This window comes from Xiphophorus maculatus, chromosome 9 (assembly GCF_002775205.1).
Source record: "Xiphophorus maculatus strain JP 163 A chromosome 9, X_maculatus-5.0-male, whole genome shotgun sequence".
NCBI lineage: Eukaryota > Metazoa > Chordata > Actinopteri > Cyprinodontiformes > Poeciliidae > Xiphophorus > Xiphophorus maculatus.
In genome coordinates, this window is record NC_036451.1 from 14,474,175 (window position 1) to 14,484,800 (window position 10,626).

Genomic DNA, 10,626 nt, shown 5'->3' on the forward strand with positions numbered 1-10,626 from the left:
ACTGCCTCTGGAAGATGCTGCTGTGTATTATTGGCTGAAATGTGAAGCTTATATCACTCATATATGGTATGTCATATTGATTCAAGACTTTTTAGAAAGAGTTTGTTGATGGGGGGGGGGGGGGGGGGGTTTCAGGGTGAAATAATTACACCTCATACCACCTTAGTGATTTGGAAAAACTGGAATTATGTGTGCAGGCTCGAATTTATCATACATTTTTTCTTTTCAATAAAGTTTTTTAGGTAGAGTTGAAGTTCGTTTTATCCATTTCAGAACTGGCTTTTATGTTCCTCCTATTTAAACAATAATTTATTTTTAAAGTTTCACTATCTGATCCTAGTATAATTTGCCAGACTTTTATTTAATAATCTCCGCTTTTGATTAAGATTAAGGAAACTATTTTTTGTTTTTCAGTGTTACTGTAACATTGACTTCCAGTTTGAACCCTTAGGCGAACTGGCACAGAAACTGTTTGTTTGCTTTTGAGAAGCTGAGTTCAACTGCAAGGCATCAAAAACAAAGATGAACTCTGAAGCATCAGCTCCCAGATTGTCAAATCCATTGTGCATTTTCCAGAGCCAAAACACTCTTGTCCTCTGCTATCGACTCTGCAGTTTACAGGGTAATTATTGCATTGTGTAAACAGCTATTTCAGGGTCTGAGTATTGGCAAGCCTCAAAGCTCCCTCTCTCTCTTATCACAGAGAACCCAGCTCTCCACTTCTCTTTGAGTCAAAGGTTCTCACTGCAGATCTAGTCAGAAACGGAGATTGTGAAAAATAAAAGAGCTGCTCTTTACACGGCACCATCCATTTGGCTTACATTTCCGTACTTAAATCAAATGAGCAAGACTTTCTTGGCGGTTAGTTTTAATCAGCGAAAGTCTTATTTTCTTTTACTGTGTGAAATTTTGAGCAACTTGGACAAGTGAAAGGAGTCTCATGCCTAAAATGCTACCTTTAGCAAAATCTCAATATCTGAAGAAACCTGCAAAGACCTGATGAAATTCAAAAGAGAAAGTTTTATAAACCAACAGAAAGCCTGAAGAAAATTCAGGACATGTCCTCTCAAGACACTTAAAAAAAAAACTAAGTATTCAATTCAGGGCTGCACAGTGGCGCAGTTGGTAGCACTGTTGCCTTGCGGCAAGAAGGCCCTGGGTTCGACCCCTGCCCTTCCTGGCCAGGGGTCTTTCTGGACAAAGTTTGCATGCGTGGGTTCTTTCCGGGTACTCCGGCTTCCTCCCACAGTCCACAGTTAATTGGTCTCTCTAAATTCTCCCTAGGTGTGTGTGTGCGTGATTGTTTGTCCTGTCTGCGACAGACTGGCCAGTGTGTTCCCCCCCTCTCGCCCCTGAACGTTAGCTGGAGAAAGGCACCAGCACCTCCCGACTCCACTAGGGACAACGGTGTAAGAAAATGGATGGATGGAAGTATTCAATTCAATTATGATTAACATAATGTTGGAAATGTACCCTATTCTGTCTGATAATTTCACCAAATTGAATCATCATTCAGTAGAGAGAACTGATCCGAGCACTTAGCCCTGTGGCACTCCACAAGTAACTCTGGAGGTTTTAATATTAAACATATTAATGTGTTAAGATCAACCCAGTCAAAGTCCAGACCTGAATTTTGGAAATCAATGATTAAAAATTGTCTTTCAAAGAAGATTTTCTTCCAATTTGACTGAGCTTGATCGTTTTTTTACACAGAAGAATTTCCTTTGCAAGGCGCTTATAACCTGTGTTGCTGTTGTTTTTGACCGTAAGAATGATTGTGTCGGTCTCTGACTGAAAAACATTTTCTGAAATCCTTCTTCTTTTCCTTCTCAAACAAAGGGAGAGAGAACCATCTGTAATCTGTGCTTTCTTTGGATGAGGAGCCGTGGTGATACTCAGTCACGTCACAAAGTCAACACCAGGATGGTTTCATTCAGGGGAAAAGCACACAAAGGCTTCGGCCGTTGACTGAGTGCGATGAGCAAAGACTGCGGGCCGAGCAGAGCCGAGCCAGCGGACATTCCAGGCGAGCCGGGCATACTTGGAATCCTGTGGTACAAAGGGACACATTTCTCTTCCTCTTTGTCACTAAAAAACCCCATAAACTCCTTTGTTCTTTGGGAGAATGGATATCTTTTATATGTATAATTGCTGCCTCCTCTGGCATTCATTAATAAAACAGAAATTAAATCCCAGTTGAGTTAAAGAGAGGCTTGAGGAAGGAGTGATGGTGGAGACTGGAATGGTATGGAAGCTGCCTCAGGGCAAAACACAGCAACATTTTCTCTCTCTCGCTCTATCTATCTATCTATCTATCTATCTATCTATCTATCTATCTATCTATCTATCTATCTATCTATCTATCTATCTATCGTCAAGTATGTCTTTCTATCTTCACAAGGATTTTGCATTGACTTCCATTCATTTTTCAGTAATTTTTATTGTCTAACCATATGACCCCAAAACAACACTTGTCCTTATGGGGCCGGGCTTAGAGCCCCATAAGGAGCATCATAGTATTTATTGGAAAAATTAGCTTCATAAAGGTGAAGCTAATTTTCACCTTTATGAAAAGGTGAAAATTACACAAATGTATTTATATTTTCCTATTAAATAAATCATATTTCATAGGAAATATGAAATATGATTTATTTCATATTTCTTCAGAAGCCCATCAGTCTTCAGAAGGTTCATAATATTGGAGAAAATGTTGCAAATATGTAATAATGACAAGTACACGCACACACACACGGCACTAATAAACTCTTCACATTCCCAATGAAAAGCTCTTGGCTCCAAACACACCATCCAGAGCCTTGTTTGAAGCTGGAGTGTGACAGATGTAAGCCTTCCCTCTGGCCTATACACACGCTGCAGAAAATCAAACCAAACTGAATTATGAAAATAAGCCAAACACAGGAAAGAAATTGTGTGTGTGTGATTTTTGGAGGGGGTGGGGGTGCCCCGTCTGTCGAGCCAGTTTTCGGTTGACCACCACGGATGGGATGTGACACCGGGGATGAATAATACAATAGAGAGATGCAGCTCAGACGTGTCAGCAGCATCTGTCTCTGTCTGGGGCTGACGTGTGTCATCCTCCCTCCTCATTCAGAGTGCGGCGCAGAGGCTTGCAAAAAACTAATGAAGCAAGCACATGCTGTATTAACACACACACACACACACCGTCTTTGATCGTACTCGCATACAGAGGAGGTTAAATTGTGCAGCACAGGTCAGACTGAATGAGGAGAGAAGCTGCCATGTGGCCTCTTTGTGAACACTTCAGGTTCCTATATCTGCCCCAGAGTGTCATTTTGTTCTTGATGCACAAAAGATTAGGGACTCAGATCAGCTACGTTAAGATAGAGCAAAAATACTGAATGATTTATGAGACTGGAGGGAAAAGCCAGTTGTTGCCGGGTGTTTTGTTCACGGTGGTAAGCGACCTGAGGAGGAGTTTGTTAAATGCTCCATTTGGTCGAGAGCCACAGAAGAACGATTAGAAAACGCAGAATAAAAAACAGAGACTGAGGAGGAGGAAGAGGAGGAACTGAGGAAGACATTTTCTGCATGCAAACAATAGTCTTCCTTTTTGTTGTTGAACCAGTTCTGGAGCAGGTTCCAGTAGATGACGGAGATCTGATGCGAGCTAATGTCACCTTATCTCATCATCCCACTTAATGCACTTTAACACTTTGCCAAAAAGATCTGAGATGTCACTGGCCTGAAATAAGATAATTAAGATGAAACGAAAAGACAGAATACCGTTTGCATGTGTGTGCACGCCTGGGAGAAGCAGCTTCTTTTGGCTGGTTAACAGTTTCTGCTCTGTTGCGTAAGTTAAGGCCGAGGGCAATAAGGAAATTCAGCTCATGGCCAAAGGCTATAAACCGTAGGTAGAGGTGAACAAGTTCTGGTTTCTGTGTCTGTCTCTCAATTTGGATTTTAGGTTGCAATTTTTATGAATTCATCAATTGAGGGTTTTTTTTGGTTTGTTTTTTACATTTCAGTTTTAAGATAATTTAAGTCAAGCCACTTCACAAGACAAAAAGTTTCAATTCATAATGAATCAGCCACAACTGGGGCATATTACTATGCAAATGCATGCAGAGTTATGGAGACAAGTGTTGCAGAAAAAATAAAGGAAATACAGGACCACTGAACATGGGACACAGTCCAGTAGCATTTGTCTGGTTTTTAGGTTTTTCAATTGGCTGACTTTGTGTGGGCACAAAAACAACCAGCCACGTAGGAAAATTAAGGAAAGAATATCCCAGAGTGGTGCAAGCAAAACAACCTTTTCTGCAAAATATATCAAAAAAGTGATAGGTCTGCTGAAAGTGTTCAATGCTATTAAAAAAGCAGTCAAAAATGTGATTTTGCAGTTAAAGGCGTAGAACAGGTGCAAGGTTAATTTTCTTAATACTTTGGGATTTGAGCTGAAACTCTTCAAAGCAGCTGCACAAATCCACTCAGCCCTGTCTTATTCTGGTGCTTGGCACTGCAGCAGTTAGTGCCCTTTTGGTCCCTTGGCAGCGTCTTCCTGTCTCCTCCCCCTCTCCACCTACTCTCCACTCCGTCTTCAACAGCAGCCAGCAGACAAGCCATCCAGCTCTGCCAGGATCCAGCTTCTAAATCAGAGAAGCAGTGTTTAGATCCCGCTCTCAAAGCACGGATTCAGTGGCAAAACAAGCACTGCTGCCCTCTGCTCATCCAAAACGAAAGGAGGATGCAACAAGGAGGCTCTGTGTACTTATTCTCCTAAAATTAAACCTTACATCCTGCCAGAAACGTTGCAAATGAAACCTGTAGCATTTAAAATGCAATTGAAGAATATTTATACTAAAAGTCATGAAACCATCTTGTTTAGAGAGGGAAAAGCTGCTTCCTAATGCTTTATGTGAAAGTGAAAGGGGTCATGTTAGAGTGAAACACCACTTTGGGCTTTGTTCTTTCAAATGGACACTCGTAGAGAGCTCCAGAAGATAAGTCAAAGAAGTCAAAGTGCCCCATAAACAAGAGGGCATCAGGTCTTGGAGATGCTCCCAGCTCCTTTTACTTTAGATCCATTTTCAGTGCATTTCAGGTTTCAGGTCTCCCTGCAGGCCTCCAGCTGCCGTTTTACTCTCAGTCTGCGTGCTTGTGATGTTTTTCCTGTGCTTACTCTAAGGCACACATCCACCTTGACTTTTTGAGAGCTGATTTTTAATGATGGAAAACTTTTTTTTTTTACAAAAGGCTCCCAGCTCTTTGTGAGGAGAAAGAAACTTAGAGACTTTAAATTGCTCACATCTCCTGAGCTTTTTCATCCAAAGCTGCCGGGAATGTATTTACCTTGGCACTGCTACTATTTGTCTTGAACTAACTAAATGTGTTGCAGTGTGTGTGTGTGCGTGTGTGTGTGTGTTACATGAAAGAAATAGTAATCCTTTGAATAGCAACACAGACCTCCCACACTGCAAAAACCCTGATCAACAAATGGAAAATACTTAAAACCGAGGACGGCCGGTTTTTGTTTCCTTATGAAATTTTAAAGAGTTTCCTTTTTAGAGACTAAATAAAACACAATAACACACTGCAATAAAAACAGCTACGAATAAAGTCACTGGTGAATATTTAATGTTATAGATATGTTGGAGAAAAATCCAAACTGAAGGCAAAAGGCCTGTTGACGGGTTCTGATCCAGTTGTTTGTCCCTATTAATCAATCCCTATTAAAAATTTATGAAAACTTAAGAACTGGAGACGGAGTCCTGGGTTTTTATGGATCAAAATCATTAACCATGTGCTCTCAGCGTGAGTAAGATGGGTTCTGTGTCCCATTGATTAAAATGTTTTGCTGTAAAAAGTGCACACATTTTGAGAACATACGTTCTGGAGCTGGTAGGAGTGTGTCTTTGTTGCATCAGGCAGTGGTGTACTTAGAGCTGATGCCATCATGAGGAGAGAACATTGTGAAAACATGAAAGTTGCATCTTAGGACATCAGTCCACAAGTTACATCTTGGGCACAAATGGAAAAGCATACCACCAAATTAGCTGCAAAGTTACTTATGGGAAACAAAGTCGATATAAGTGTCCTTCCTTTGAATGCTCAGTATGAGCAAATACTTGTGCAGGAGTTTATCTGCAACCTGTCGTCTATCTTTTTGTGTTGCTTTAGGCATCTTCACTAAATATTTAGTGTTTTAAACCAAACTTATTGATTTCTGGGACACAGAACCAGTCCTCTTCCTGAACAGTAGGATGGATGGACTAAGGTGTCTATACTTGTATATCATTTTGAGGAGATGGACTTGACATCTTTGAAGACTTGGAAATTGTAACAATAGATAATAAATCTTGATTTTCAGATTTCTATTTTATTGACTTAAGGAAGCAAGGTGGTTGAGGTGATACTTTTAGAACACATCCTCAAATCTGAATCAATTTATATCAAATATGATTATTATAACCTACTGGAAGCTCACACAAACATAATATAATCATATTTCCCAAAGGATTTAAATGGATGTCAGGTGATCCTGACTGATCTAAAACAAGGGTAAATGATCTGGATTCATTGTCAGACAGTGAGGGGAAAAAAAAGATAGTGTGTGTAAATATCTGCCTTTAAATATTTTAGTATTGTTTTTAGCTGTGTGATTCTCTAAGGAAAAAGCTATCTGTATCTTAGACACAACACTGTTCTTAAGCTGGAAGAATGGAGAACTGCTATGAAAGGCTCATCTGTCAACGGTTACGGCCATTCCTCCCTTCCTGATAAAATGTGATCAACAGAAAAGCCAGGGAGTAAAACTGGTCCAACAGGACAGAGCCACCGAGCTCCAGCTGACTCCAAAATGCAGATCCCATGAAAAAGACAAAGGCAGAGTCAACACTGAGCACGCTTCCTTTATAATCCGTCTTTTCAGTTCACCTGAGGCGTCTCCTGTGACCCAACAATGGTTCTCCGTCTGATCTTATTTCCACCTGGCACAATGGCTCTCTGTGGAGGCCTTCTCAACAGGAACTTCCTTTGTTGATGTAAGATAGGAGATCAACCTAGCAGGGTGGAGGAACAAAGACTCTCATTCATCCAAACCAGAGCTAAGATAGTTTACATATTGTACAATCCATTAGAAATGTCTGTTGTAACACTGATGGAGCCCTGTGTCAATACAAGCCTCAACTATTTGGTTCTTCCTCTATCCCTAAAAACAACCACGGACAAACTCAAATAATTCGAATACTTTAGCTTGCACAAACCATATTTATCCCACAGGCAGTCTGAGAGGATATGTAAGCAGTGTGTAAAGCAGGGGCATGTTTTACTGCTGACTATCTTGCTGTTATCACATTTGGTCTTTTTTTAAAAAACAGACACATGGAGTTCCTCCTCTGACACTCAGGAGCAATGAAGCTGCAGCCAGGGAGCTCTCCATGTTTCACATTCTTCTCATAGCAAAACGTGGAGAAACAACAAGCTCTGGATAATAGCTCAGTGTTTGAAACCCAACAGAGGGTCAAGCAGAAGATAATTCTTTATTAACATTAACGTTTTCAGTTCATTTATTGTGTAAGGCAAACAATATAAATTGTTCAGTTTTAAGTATTGTTCAGTGAAATTAGTAGTAGCAGTTCATATATTCATAAACTGACTTTCTGCATTGAGTTTGCATGTTCTCCCCGTGTGTACATGGATCCTCTCTGGGTACCCGGCTTCCTTCATAGTCCAAACACTAGGCTAGGTTGATTGGATGCAGTAAACTACCTTTAGGTGTTTGTGGTATTTTGTCCTGTATTTCCTTGTGACTCGCTCAAGGCCTGGTAAATTATCCAGGGTGTACCTCCGCCTCGCCCAATGACAGCTGGAGATAGAGGCCAGCTCTCCCAGCGACTCTGCAAGAATAAGTGAGTATAGGTATTGACGGATGAATGATAAATACAATGAGTCACAGGTAGGCTTGTGTCTTAACAATTAAAATTATGACATTTTTATTTGCATCTCTTGTAAAAGGCACTTTTTAAAATAATTTATACACTTCTCAAAACTCAGTAGAACAATCTAGCCACTTTTGTAAGTTTCCACTGGTATTTATACAAGTTATCTTTTCTGATATGCTCCAAGTCTTTGAGGTTGTAAGAACGTCTTACTATCTTCCTCATCTGTAGCTCCATTCACAGATTAACAATTAAAATTCAGTTTAAATCTTGTCACAACTCACATCATCCAAGCATCTTCAAAGAGTGAGGAAAGGTATCTGGTAGCAGTTCCTCTTGCTGAGGCAATATTGCAGAGTATAATGGATGACAATGTTAGCAAGCACTGCTAATCCAACGAGGTGGAGGCCTCTTCAAAACATGATTATCACCTTAAGTCTGAAGAAACATGCATGTAAAATTAAAAGATTACTTCATACCTAAGTCTGCCAAGACTAGGAGTCATTTTGGGCTTAACTTTAAGCAATTCCAGAAGCACCAGTATAATTTTTTTTAAATGCACAAGATTATGCTAGTGCAGTAAAAGATTATTTTTAAGCTTTTTACATATTTTGATCAGAGGTGCCAGTAAGACTGACACTGTATTTACTGATCTAGCAACATTAATTAAGTACTTGAATGTCCCCAGACATTAAGTAATAAAAGGTATTTCATTGTGTCACATTGTCAACATGCCAAACTGACAGAAAAACACAGTAAAATAGATGTACACTGTAAATATTGACTTCTTAGATGTATGGATCCCTTAGGAGGCTCAATAAATCTGGATATTTATATTTTCAAATACATTAATTATATGAGTCATTCAACCAGAGCTGTCTGCTTAACCCATTTGTATTGTCTCTTCCAAGACTTTTTTTTAATTATTACACCAGAAACTTCTAAAACAAGTCCTGAGAATAATGTGTTTGGCCTGTCACGAGAATCAAAAAGATAATCCTTCATTCTGAAGACAGCAGTAAAAGCCTGAAGCCCCGGAATAGATTTATAGAGCCAAAACCGAAGTAGAAAACAACTGCTGACACAGAGTCTATCAAACTCAAATTTGTCCCAGTGTTTTATGGTGTTTGCCTGGTCGTTTCACTCTGTGGAGAGACTATTTGTCTCCGACTCGCACACAGACACAACAATGGCGGCCAAGACTCCGGACGTCCTGTGTTACATAAACAGCCTCGGAGCTGCGAGGTAGGTCTGACACATGACCGGACGCGATGGGCAGAGCAGTTGGAAAGAATGAGACAGGAGCAAAGACAGAGGAGGAAAAATAATTGTTGAGAGGAGACAGAGAAAAGCCACTAATGACAGCCGACAATAAAACAGGAAAAAAAAGGGCGACTACAGTAGTGTCTGCTGGATGACAATAAGGCAGGAACTAGCCGCCTTTAGTGTTCGAGAGGGATTGAAGGGCCGCAACCACAGGGCCTCGAAATAGAGCTTTGTCTGGGGGTAAGCTGTTATTAGGTCGTCTAAACACGGGGTCCTTAACACCCCGTTGCACCTCCTAGACGCTGCAAAAGGGTTAGTAAGCCAGCTGATTGGGTGGTCAGGATTATTTTGATGAGCAGTTAATAAAAACCTCAATAATCAGGGAGAATTATATGTTCCAGCAACCTTAGCTCAGCAGAAAGGCTCCACTGCACGTTGAATAGAAATTGTCTGTGTGAGTCACAAAACAGTTCAACAAGTAATTGTTTAAAACCTGCTTGCAAGGCAAAACACATATTTGAAGGCATTTATTGAGTTTTTGCAAAAAAAAATCTTCCCGTGAAATGTTGCTTTAGCTTTGCACAGTTTGTCCACACTCAAGATGAGACATGATTGTTAAACCCAGGATTGAGAAAGGGTAGTTCAGTTTTTGCCCTAGCTGTGGATCAGATGTCTGTTCACAAGAGTTTTGTGGATCTGGATTCCTTTGTGGCAGTACCAGATGTCAGGGCTTTCATGAGGCAGCATTATGCGTTTTCCACCCACATAGTATAACTTTATTGCTCAATCAAGTGACTATGCAACCTTCAGTTGTTATAAAAATGCTATATATATCAAATATGACTGATATATATATATAAAAATTACGAAGTCAAATTACTTGAAATTGGGTCTCTATCTCTTTAAGTACTGCCCTTTACATCACTCCTTTAACTCTTTAGCAACACTTTTACCGGCATTGCATTGAGATGTAGCTTGTATAATGAGTAAATAGAAATAATTTGAATAACTAACTTACCTAAAATAGAAAAATAGACTGAAGTAAAAATGTCTTTTTATGCAGCAAATATCTAGCTTAACTGTAATAAGGACTAGACTTTGTTAAGGGTTAGATTTAGACGTCGGTACATGAACAAAAATTTCTGAACCAGAAAATGGCCAATGGCGGTGTAGAATGAACTTTTCCAACCTCCTGTAGCAGCTAGCTATGCACAGGAACAAGTCAGAATCTGGTTTCAGCCGTTTAATTTTGTCCTCTATAACAACGGAGCAGGCGACATTTTGTTAGCATCTTTGATGATCAGAAAACAAGAAAATACAACATGCTGGTTGTGTGAAGGAAAAGTTGAGGTAAGCTGTTCGTAACCTTCAGTAACCACAAGAGGGTGCTCTAACCCTACATTACCTCTGATTAATAAAAATAATTCAGACAAAAATA